Genomic DNA, 12,708 nt, shown 5'->3' with positions numbered 1-12,708 from the left:
CCCTTCCCCCAGCAGACCCCCCATTCCCACCTCCTCCAGAGCAAAGCCTCCCCAGAGGACTGAGATTAACCTGGTAGACTCAGTCCAGGCAGGTCCAGTCCCCTCCTCCCAGACTGAGCCAAGTGTCCCTGCATAAGTCCCAGGTTTCAATCAGCCAACTCATGCAATGAGCACAGGACCTGGTACCACTGCCTAGATGCCTCCCAAACAGATCAAGCCAATCAACTGTTTCACCTATTCAGAGGGACTGATCCAGTTGGGGGCCCCTCAGCCTTTGGTTCATAGTTCATGTGTTTCCATTCGTTTAGCTATTTGTCCCTGTGCTTTATCCAACCTTGGTTTCAACAATTCTCGCTCATATAAACCCTCCTCTTTGTAGCTAATTAGACTCCCGGAGCTCCACCCGGGGCCTAGCCGTGGATCTCTGCATCCAGATTCCTCAGTCCTTGGATGGGGTTTCTGGCATGACTATTAGAATGTTTGGCCATCCCATCACCAGAGTAGGTCAGTTCTGGCTGTCTCTCAACCATTGCCAGCAGTCTAAACTCCTCAGCAGAGAAAAACAATGACATCATGAGGTTTGCAGGCAAATGGATGGATCTAGAAAAAATCATCCTGAGTGAGGTAACCCAGACTCAGAAAGACAAATATAGTATGTACTCACTCATAGGAGGATACTAGATGTAGAACAACGATGACTGGACTGCTACTCACATCACCAGGGAAGCTATGTGGAAAACAGGACCCCAAGAAAGACACAAGGATTCCCAATGACGGAGAAATGGTTGAGATCTACATGAACAACCTGGACATGAGTGGGAGTAATGAAAGGCAAGGAACAAGGGAAAGAGAGCCTGTGGGAGCGGGAGATCCCAGCTGGATCAAGAACAAAGAGGGAGGGAGAACAGGGAATAGGAGACCATGGTAAATGGAGACCACATGAGAAAAGGAAGAAACAAAGTGCTAGAGAGGCCCACAGAAATCCACAAAGATACCCCCACAATAGACTGTTGGCAATGTTCACTCTCCTTTTATCTTTCTCTGTGTCTGAGTTCTATATTTATTTTTTAAAACTCATATCATGGATAAACTTGAATTTAACATACAATGGATGTCTATTTTTTTGAAACACTAAACGTCCAGCATTTTATTTTCCTTTTTTATCATCAAAATGAAAAATATTTATAAAAACATTTGCAAATTCATATTTCCACCTTGCAAATAATCCTGTTGTTATTTTATATTTATATATTTTATTAAAAATAAGTTGATCTGGTACAGGCACCAAAACTATACAGAGAAACCCTGTCTCAAAAAACCAAAAAAAAAAAAGTTTTTCATATAATGTATTTTAATCATGTTTTATTTCCATGATTTTAGAAATCAAGTATTGATGAAAATGGAAGACATTTTTAATGTATGAAATAATGAAACTAAAGGAAATAGCGAACACAGCAAAAATACATACTCTTTTGTAAATAGTATTTGCAGAAGTTAATGGTAGCTAATGGTAACTGGATTTGGCATTACATAATCTAAGTAGAAAGCCCAAACTGCTTAAAGAAGACCTGTGCAAAACCAAACTATTCACATGTGACAATCTAAATAGGAGAAATTCTTCAAAATCACTTTCCTAGATGAAGAGAACTACAGACAGTTAAGGACTCCTGAGAGAGCGAGAATTAACTTTCTCTTGGGATAAGACCCCTGATCAATTAACTTGTTCCACATGGTCAGTTTAAGAGCAACACTAAAAAGACAGAAACAGAATAGGATATATATATATATATATATATATATACACACACATGCACATATGTGTGAAACTAAAAATTAATGCAAAAGAATGTTGCTGGGCTTTTCCATGATGAAAGGTGAGCCCTGATGAGAAGTTTGAGGTCATTGGAGGAATGTCCTTGAAGTCCCCTTCAAGGACATGGGGACCTTAACCTCTTCCTCTTGTTCTTTCAGTTCCTAGGCACAATGAGAATGGTTTGCTCCATGAGGTACTCCGATTTGAGGACCAAATCTTCAACCCTTTGACTATTGGAGGAATGTTAAGATCCAACCAAAGCACAGTGCTTCTAATCACAAGATAAATGAACAAATAATAAACACATAAATGAATCTAAAGATGTTCAAATAATTATAACAGCTTCTCTTAGAAACTGTAATTATATAAGTTATTGTATTTTTATTTTGTTGTATAGATGATGTGAACACTTATTAGGCCATTGACTTTAGACTTGAATATGCTCTATCTTTTGAAGATTCCCATTTTGACACCCATTTCTCTAGGCCAGTTGCTCGCTAGAGCACAACTGCCCAGAAGACACCAACTCTATATCAGCTAGAATCACAATTCCCCCTGGGCTTTAGATATCAGTCGTTGTAAACCTGGAGGCAGCTTTTGTTAGGCCTTATTCACACTGATGCTGGCTAAGATCAGGTGGGAAACATGAAGAGGGGAGATGGCTACCATGTGGACACAAAGCTACAGTACAAACAGCTTCTGCGGTACTAAGATATGGTGAGGTTCAATTTTAGCATTAAATGTCATGGGGTTTGTTGTTGTTTTGTGGTACTGTGGCCTTGCTCATCCAGGTCAATACTCCATCACTACGTTATATCCTTGATCTTGTACTTTTGCAACTGTAATATATCTTTTTGTTTTGTTTTGTTTTTTTGTTTTTCGAGACAGGCTTTCTCTGTGTAGCTTTGCGCCTTTCCTGGAACTCACTTGGTAGCCCAGGCTGGCCTCGAACTCACAGAGATCCGCCTGCCTCTGCCTCCCGAGTGCTGGGATTACAGGAGTGCGCCACCACTGCCCGGCTAGACAATATTTCCTTAGGTTGCGTCAAACTCACTGTTTTTCTGATTCAATGTCCCTACAGCTGGGATTACAGACATGTGCTACCATGCCTGCCTCTGATTTTTTTAATTAGCACCTGCAAATGTGCCTTTTAAAATGACACTGTTGACCTGAGCCATGTGTTAGTGAGGCTATTCTGCAGGCCAAGCTCAGTCTGAGAAGTGGCCCCTTTGTCCTGCAGGACCCTGCATGCCTCGGGAAGGTGCTGCTTTCTCACCTACCAGCTGCCTCGTGCCTCGGCAGTATCTCTCTGGCAGCCTGTATTGCTTCCAGAGTTTCTGTGCTGAGCCATTGCATTATAGGGCAGACTAGTGTGTGCAAATTCTCTCCATGACCCTGATGCCTCAGAATCTATATAAGGCTGGAGAAATGAACCCATTCTTTATGCCTGTAACTAGGGATACACCAGAGGCTTAAACCAAGGATTATGAGTTTAAGCCAGTCTGGGCAATTTAGTGAGACTCCATTTCTAAATAAATAAATAAATAAATAAATAAATAAATAAATAAATAAATAAATAAATAAAAGAAACTGGAAAAAATAAAAGAAAAACAGTATATGATTTGAAAGAGGGCTGGGGACAGGGTAACAGGAAGAGTAAGAAGGGGGAGACAGAAAGTAGAAGTGATATTGCTACTCATTTATTAAATTATAAAAGATAATATATTTTAATCATAAAAATAAGAAATTGTACTATGTTATGAAAGTCAGGAAAGTGATTATTCAACCCTGAAATCTTATTTTCCATAAACATTTGAAAATATATCGACATACTATTTAAGTCATCTCTGTTGACTCAATATAAGGTAGAGTCATCTGGCAAAGGGGACTTATGTTGAATAATTGCCTCCATTAGATTGCCTACAAACAATTCTGTGGGACATTTTCTTGATTAATGACTGATGCAGGCAGGTCTAGGGCGTTGCTGAAGTTGCCACCCAGGAGCCTGTAGTCCTGGATCGTACGAGAAGGCTAGCTGAACAAGCCCGGAGGAGCGGGACACAAGCAGTATCCTCCGTGGCCTCTGCTTCCATTCCCATGTCCAGTTTCGTTCTTTTCTCTCTCTCTCTCTCTCTCTCTCTCTCTCTCTCTCTCTCTCTCTCTCTCTCTCTCTCTCTCTCTCTCTCTCTCTCTCTGTGTGTGTGTTTGTGTGTGTGTGTTTCGAGACAGGGTTTCTCTGTGTAGTTTTGGAGCCTGTCCTGGAACTCACTCTCTATACCAGGCTCACCTCGAACTCACAGAGATCTGTCTAGTGCGCCCAGCCAGTTTCATTCTTAGTACCGTGCCCTGGCTTTCTTCAGTGATGACTATGATCAAAAATTTTAAGCCAAATAACCTTTTTTTTTTTCCAATTTGTTTTCAAATAAAATTTTAGTATTCTTCAAGGGAGTCTTAAGAGTGGTCTCATGCCCAGCAGTAGATGCTCAACAAAAAACACACTCAATAGCAACATCAGAGGTTCCATCTTTGCAGGTTCCTTGTCTTGTAATGTCATATCATCTCTTTTCCTTTTTTAAATTAAAATTTAATTTTTGTTATATAATATAAATATTTATAACTATATATACATGCATATATATGTATTATATATATATATATATATATATATATATATATATATATTCTCTCTCTTATCCTACAGGTCCTTTGTGCATATATTATGGCATCCAGATTGTTATTATTTTTATTAGATTCCTGAGTGTGCAAATGAGTGTATATCTGCATCTATATCTGTTTCTTGTGCCTTTGTGTGGCTCCCTTTCTTCTATTTGTTTGTTTTGTCCTAGTCCAATGTGATAGATTTTGTTTTATTTTATTATTATTATTATTATTATCCATTTTGGGTTTTGATTTTGGTTTTGGTTTCTCAAGACTGGGTTTCTCTGTGTAACAGCCCTGGGTGTCCTGGAACACGCTGTATAGACCAGGTGGGCCTCGAACTCACAGAGATCTGCCAACTTCTGCCTCCTTATTACCTCCCTTTAGAAGCTCTTTCTGTTGTTGTTCTTGCTGTTTGTCTAGTTTTTTCCTTTTACTGTTTTGTTTTGTCCTTTTTATTTATTTTCTTCCTTCCTTTTTTTTAAATGAGAGACAGAAAGTGGGTGGACCCAGAGATTCCAATGGAAAGGGAGGAGAGGAGGGACTGGGAGGGGGAGAGCGTAGAAAACATAACCAGGATGCCTGTATGAGGAAGAAAAGATAGTTTCATAAAGTGAAAAAAATAGAGGTGCAAACACAATTTTACAGAAGTGAGAAGGCGAAAGCCTGCCAAACAGAAGGTAATCATTCTCAGTTTCTTTAGTGATCAAGAAAAGATAAAATAATATTTTTACGTACCATATGGTCCAAAAATTTAACATCTGATAATAATGAGTGTTTTCAAGGATGGGTACTCATGGACTCCCTTATGTACATTTCAGAGCTGTATGAAATGATACAAACATATTAAAAGGCAATTGCGCATAACCTAGTAAAATTGAAGACATATAAACACCCAACCAACAATTACATGTATATGCTTGTATGAATATAGTCATTTTTATCCACATGAATATACATGTGCATATCTGTCTGTATTACATCTATGAAACAGGTAACAGCAGTTCATCAGATGATTTATAGAATAATACTGCTTAAATTTTTTTTTTAAACAGGGTTTCTCTGTGTAGTTTTGGTGCCTGTTCTGTAGACCAGTCCAGCCTCGAACTCACAGAGATCCTCCTGCCTCTGCCTCCCAAGTGCTGGGATTAAAGGTGTGTGCCACCACCACTTGGCTCTTAAAAATATTAATAACTGAATAAATGTACAAATTAAAAATCATTACCAATTTTCAGTATCTTATCAATTAAAAATTATTTATTTCCTGATTAAAGTTTGGAAATTTTATATAATAGTTACTTTAAATTTCTGTTTCATTGTATTGTGTGGCATACTGTATCAAGTGAAACAATTCAGTGTTGTATTATTTAATTTTGGACAACATCCATTCTCATATGTAATTTACAGCTTGTAATATTTAACTCACATTACTTCTCTAGAAGCAAAAGAAGAAATCACTTCAATAAGTATTCTGAAATCATTGATTGACTAGATAATGGTAAAATGATGAGTTCTTAAGCAATTTTCTTTTGTAAGACTATTAGAAGTCTGTCTTTCCCTAGGGGAGTAAGAGAAGTACCCCTTTCAGAAGCATCAAATATGATGATTAAAAGAAAAAAAAAAAAAACTGGCAGTGGAGGCAGAGCTTCCCTGAGTAGCGCCCTGGCTCCTGGCCATGTTGTGCATGGTAACACAGTTCAGAGCTGCTTACTGTGTTGCTCTGGTACACTTCACAGAGTGTGCCACGTACTACAGTTACTGATCAGTAGTTTTCTCTAGTGCATACGCAGGCTCTCACAACCTTTAGATTTTTTTCAGTCAACAAGAAAGTGTACATTTCACTTTCCAGGAAAAAAGAAAAATATTTCTCATATGGTAACTTTAGATTCTCATAGGATATGTTCAGTACTATGATTTGTATTTAATTTTCCTCCCCTTATTATCAAATACAGAAGATGCATAAATCCTTTTTGAAATTCAGATATTAACTTCATTTGTCCTATGTGTTCTGTATATAAGTTTTACAGTAGAATCCTGGTTAGTGTTTATTGGATATGTTGATGTGGTGTTTTGAATGAGAATGCCTCCCATTGTCTTAATCATTTAAATACTTAGTCCCTGGTTGGTGGTATTGTTAGGTGAGGATTAGGAAGCCAGGCCTTGTTGGGAAAATTCTGTTACTGGAGGTAGGATTTCACAGGTTTACTCTCTCTACTTGGTGCTTTTGGTGCATGGTACAGTTAACATCTTAGCTTGTTGCTCCAGGCCCCTGGCTGCTGCTTGCTGACACATTTCCTTGCCAAGGTCAAGTCTTTTCTCTGGAACTGTAACATAAATAAACTTTTGCGGGCGGTGGAGGGGCATAACCGCTTTACCACACAGCTGCCTTGACAGGCTCGGAAGCCCAGACACAGCTTCTGTTAGGATCCTGCTCTCACTCTTCCGGATCTAACATCTTACATCACCAGGGGGCATGGGCGCTGGGTCCCCTCCTTAAAAAGCCGGACACAGACCCCCGTGCTTTCTCTCTCTCTCTGTGCCGCTCTTCCTGTGTCTCCTCTCTCTGTTCCTACTCTGCTCGCTCCGCCCGGCCTGGCTTCTCCCTCCTATCCCCTCTTCTTTCTAATAAAGCTCATTCTAACTCTGGTAGTCATGACTGTGACTCTTCCACAGACCAACCAGCACCATTTGTCCTTTCAGCTTCTGGCAGGCCCTGTTTACTGTGTGCAAAAAGTCATGAGATACAACAGAACCCACTATAAGAGTTTACTAGGGGAAAGGAATAGAGGGGGTGCTTAGGCCTATGGAAAGATCGTTCAGGAAGAGAGGGGAGGGTAGGTGTAACACGGTTGTATAGATTTCCCCCACATGAGCATATGGGCTTACATAGCTAAGGCACACATGTGCATAGATTAAGTAATCATGCAGTGCATGGATTACGTAGCACATAAGGCCCAGGAATGACTAAGCATCTTGCCAGCCCATGCGCAGTCACGGGGAAGTAGCTAGGAGTTCTAACACTCTAGACTCTTTGTTTATTATAAAAAATGGTGGGTGAATGGGAATGGGGGTGCCGTGTCTCCCGACATTGCTTCCAGCTGACTCGGTGGGTGTTGGTTAACTCTTGGGTGTAGGGAAGGGGTCTTTTCGGGTGGCTGGATGTCCTGAGATAGTGGATCGTTCGCTGCTTTGGGAATCGTCCACCACCTTCCGCTGCTTCAGGCTCTGTGACTGTTTCGGTCTGACGAGGTGCTAGAGGGACAGAAAAGGGAGTTTAGAAAAAATTTTACCTGGGGAGGGTCACCATAGGTTCCCAGGGTGAGGGAGGGAGAGTCCTGGGACTAGTAAAGTTTGAATTATACTTATTTGAAGTGAATCTGACCTGTCCAAGTGGATTCAAGATGGCTCTGGGGCTTAGAAGAATTTTTAAACCTATTAAGAAGCAGACACAGGGAATTTAAAATCTTGAGCTGGTAGCTATGACAGTATAATGTTTAGTACTCTGCTATCAGAATTTTATTGGTTAGTGTTAGAGAGGAGGGAGGGGTGGTCCTGCAACGTGCTTTTAATTTTCACCTGAGACAAGACTTATCTATGACAAACCTCAAGCCACCTGTTTTCTTTAGTAGCTTATCATGTAGGAGACCCAGGTGATCAATTGCTGAGGGCATTTAACAGTAATAGATTGTTATAATAGATTGTTATACTAAAGTCTGTTTTTTGCAGAGTCCAGACCCTTTTGAGTCTGGAGGTGTAAATACATCTGGACTGTTACTGTTCCTTACCGCCTGGGTATACTTGATGGTCCTTGGCCTCTGGCTCTGTGGTGGTCATACGATTGGAAAATAATAGAGGGATGGTGCCTAGCAATAGAAGGGTTCTGGGTGTCCCCAACTTTGGGGTCTACCTGAGAGGGTGGCAAGGGAAATGAAATGTTACAGCTAGTAGGCTGGGTGGCTGGGAGGAGGAGAGGAGCTGATCAGTCTGGAGTGAGGCACATGGGGAGAGTAAATGAAATATAAGCTCCTACCTCAGCTAGAAAATCTTTTCCCATTAGAGGCAGGTTGGCACAACTAAAAATGTGTGGGTGAGAGGGATACCCCTGAAAATACAATTAAGTGGTAGAGTCTAGTGAGGTAGGTAAGGCTGTCCTCCTACCCTGACCATAGGGAGATCAGAAGGAAAGGTGGGACCCCCAAACTTTCTCAGGACCTAATAAGTGGCTCCAGTGTCCAAAAGGAAAGAAATGGATTGCCCTGATACTGGGATGGCTACCCTGGGATCCCTGTGACAGATGGCTGTGGTCAGTCCAGGAACAGGGCACCTTCAATCCTCATCTATGGCCAAGCCTAGGAGATCGGCTGGAGGGTGATCTTCATTTGATGCCCCCAAGCCACGAGGTGCACGGGGCAGTCAGCTGACCAGTGTCCCTCTTGGTGGCACTTTGGACAAGACCCAGACGGTGGCCAGCATGGGACAGGGCATGCACGAGCCCAGTGGCCTTCTGTAGCACACTTAAAATGGGAACCTGGAGTCCTTTGGGCAGCCAATCAGATAGCATGTGCCAGCATTTGGCAGTTCTGTTTACAGGCTTTCTCATCTCTCCCGTGGTACACCTTAAATGCCACTGCTAAGACTTCTGCCTGTGGGGTCAGAGGCTCTCTCTCCAGACGTTTAGTTTAGCCCTGATGTAGGGGAAGCTTTGTGAGACAAAGTGGGTCATAAGGAGCTGTCTGCCCTCTGGGCTGTCAGGATCTAGGCTAGTATATTGTAAGAGAGCCTTTGTAAGCCATTCTAAAAACTGAGATGGAATTTTTTCCTTATCTTGAATTATTGGGAACCGCTTCGGCCCCAGATCTATGGGCAGCGTTAGTTTGATGAACCTCATTTGCACGTGGGCAGGAGAGAAGGAGTCAAGAAGGGAGGGTTTAGAGGTGAGGTAAAAAAGCTTGGAAATAAGGTAACTCCTTCCATTTGCCCATTCGATGGCTGAAGTTAGATAATTCCCATAAAATATCAGAGCCGTTAGGTGGCCATTTTTTATTGTTATCTAAGGGATTTAGGCATTTCTCAGAGGAGTGGGACAAATAGGAGGAAGTCTTATTTCCCATGACCTCGGCAGAGAAAAAAAAAAAAAAAAAAGCTAACATGCTCTAAGACTGCAATCTCAGGCGTCCCCGAGATCAACTGATGCTCAGGGATTGGCACAAGTCATTCAATGTTTTGTCAAGCGAGAGAATGAGGGCAGGGCGCACATACACAGCCCAAGGACACAGCCCCGAGGACAGGGGTCTGACAGCAAGAACGATATCTCAGACTGCAGTTGTAGGAAATGGCTAGAGACTGAAGCCTGCGATGGGGGCCGACCGTAGCCAATGAAGGCTGTGGGCAGGTGTTCCCCCAGTCCTGGGGACACCAGAGGGATGCCGGACAATCTACAATCATTCCCATGGGTCCAGGAAACTGTTTATGATGGCTGGAAAGGGAAAACACAGTAATTTAAGCATCCGGTGTTGTGCAAAGCCATCCAGCAGCCGGGTAAATGGAAAAATGGGCAATTGTAGATAGAGTAAAACCTCAGTACAGGGTCCCAGGCACAGAGCACTGGGAGGGCATGCTTTGTCTCAGCAGCAATGTTATTTATTGAGCGGCACAATGTTACTCATTAAGCAGCACTGTTTACCGTGTGAGAAAAGCCACAGGCTACAACAACACCTTCTATAAGAGTTTATTAAGGGAAGGGAATAGAAGGGGTGCTTATGCCTATGGAAAGATCATGCAGGAAGAGAGGGGACCGGGTAAGTGTAACCGACTTTTATAGATTTTCCTGCATATACGCATATGGGCTTACAGAGATATGCCACACATGCATATAGATTATGTGATCATACAGCAGCACATAGATTATGTAGGACATAAGGCCCTGGGATGACTAAGCATCTTATCAGTGCATGCATGGTCATGGGGGAGTAGCTAGGAATTCTAACAATGAGTGTTTAATTCAGCCTCACTAATGTTGTCAGGACCTTGGGAGAATATAGATTAATTCTTTACCAGTGTGGAACATGTACTCTCTAGGCTGGATCTAGAAAGAGTCTCTGTTCCCTTCTGAAACTCCAGGAGATAATCCTCTACTATTTTTCTCTCACAGCCTCAATTTCTGGTTCAGCTTTCTAGTGATTCCCTGGCTTGCAACTCAAATCTCTTCTACAATATTCCAGCAAACCAGTCTCAAGACCTGAAATTCACATGATCAAGTTTCTCACTGCAATTGAACCATTCCTTGATACCAATTTCCTTTACTAGTTAATGCTTTTTATTCCTATGATAAAATATCTGATGAAAGCAAGTTAAGGAAGTAAGGGTTTATTTTCGCTCACTATCATAGTAAGGATCGTGCTAGCACCATAAGGCAGCTGGGCACCATACATGTCAGTTATTAAAGAGAGATAAGTCAGTAAGCAAAAAAGGTACATGCTGTGCTGGCTGACTTTCTCATCTCCTCAGTCAGGACCCAGTGCATGGAATGGTACCAAAGCTAAAGGCGGGGAGGTTCCCGGTTCAGTTACATTTTAGGAAACACACACACAGGTCTGTCTCTGAGATTGTGTCTACATCCTGTCGAACTGGCAACATTAAACATTGTATGGGCAGAAAAGGAAATCTAGCCCTTATTCTCTGGCTGTTTTCTAAGCCCAGGAGAATAAAATCTTCTAACAAGAGTGCAGATGAAAATATCCTTTGGGGAAGCTTATGCTTATTGTCAGGTAAATCCATGGGATAGAATATAGACTTATACAATTCTGAACCTATTCTTAAAAACATGATGTTCTACAGGAAAACTAACATGTATGTCATTGTTTACTGGGCAAAATATTAGCAAAAGGCAAAATGAAATAAAGAGAAATATGCTCTTCTTTTGTGCTTACCATTTCATCTTCAGCAAAGTATACAGATAATATAAACAAAATTCTTGATTGGATAAAAATCTAAACTATAAGAAAACAAATGGATAAATGGAAAACTTCTGTACAGTATTAAAAGAAAATAACTCACATTTCCAAGTATTTTTGAGAGATATATAATTAAATTTCTCCTTTCTCTTTCCTCCCCCACAACCCCATAATCCCCTCTTGTTCATCTTCAAATTTATAGCCTCTTTTTTTCACTAAATATTGTTGCAAGCATGTATTTTATGTATATACATATATTATTCTAAGTATAACTTGCTCAGTTCATATATTATTACTTTATTATGTTTTCAGGGCTGACTGTTGGCATTGGACATAGATGAGCTGACCACTTCTCCTCCAAGGGCATTGGGTTCCCTGGAATTGGAGTTACTGAGGGTTCTGAACATTCTATGCTCATGGACTGGAAAATTAGTAAGTTGTAGTCAAGTTGATAAGTAACTTGCAATTACATAATCAGTGATGTATACATCAGTACACACACACAAACACACATACCATACACACATGCTATAGTATTTTAAGTTTCTAACAGAGACACAGTTACAAAAAAAGACTGCTAGAAATTCCTAGGTTCTCTTCCCTCTTTATATCCATTTTCCTCTTTGAGTCTTTAGATTGTTGTACTAAAATTATTTGTCTTAACATTTCAGAAACTGTGTTGAGTTGGCTATATTTGGAACAGTGGGAGCACTTATTTCTATTCTGTGGATGCCTCTAACCTAATCATTTCAGAAAACACAATTTTCCTTATTAACCTCTTCACATAAGGTCTTATGAAGCAATGACAACAGGGAGATAGGAAGGAATTAATTGTACGTTTTATGGAGGCAGAAGAATTGTGAAGTCACATGTACTGTCAAGCACACTGAGTGACTGTGCTGCCCTCTCTGTCAGTCCTGGCAGGCAGAGCAGGTGTGGACTCCTCACTTTGTCTGAGGAGGAGGGCAGTTACTGACCGATTTCCTCTTTGCTTCAAGAGACATCTACAAAGGGAATATACGACTTTTATTTTAAATGGCATAAGTGTGTGTGTGTGTGTGTGTGTGTGTCTGTGTGTGTGTGTGTGTGTGTGCATTTACGGTGTGTGTTTGTGTGTGTGTGTGTGTACTGATGTATAGATCATTGATTATTATGTGATTGCAAGTTACTTATCAACTTGACTACAAACTTACAAATTTTCCAGTCCATGAGCATAGAATGTTCAGAACACTCAGTAACTCCAGTTCCAGGGAACCCAATGCCCTTTTCTAGCCTCCAGGGGCA

This window comes from Peromyscus maniculatus, chromosome 11, assembly GCF_049852395.1.
Source record: "Peromyscus maniculatus bairdii isolate BWxNUB_F1_BW_parent chromosome 11, HU_Pman_BW_mat_3.1, whole genome shotgun sequence".
Lineage (NCBI taxonomy): Eukaryota > Metazoa > Chordata > Mammalia > Rodentia > Cricetidae > Peromyscus > Peromyscus maniculatus.
The sequence above is the reverse complement of the archived record's forward strand: the minus strand, read 5'-3'. Positions refer to the sequence as shown.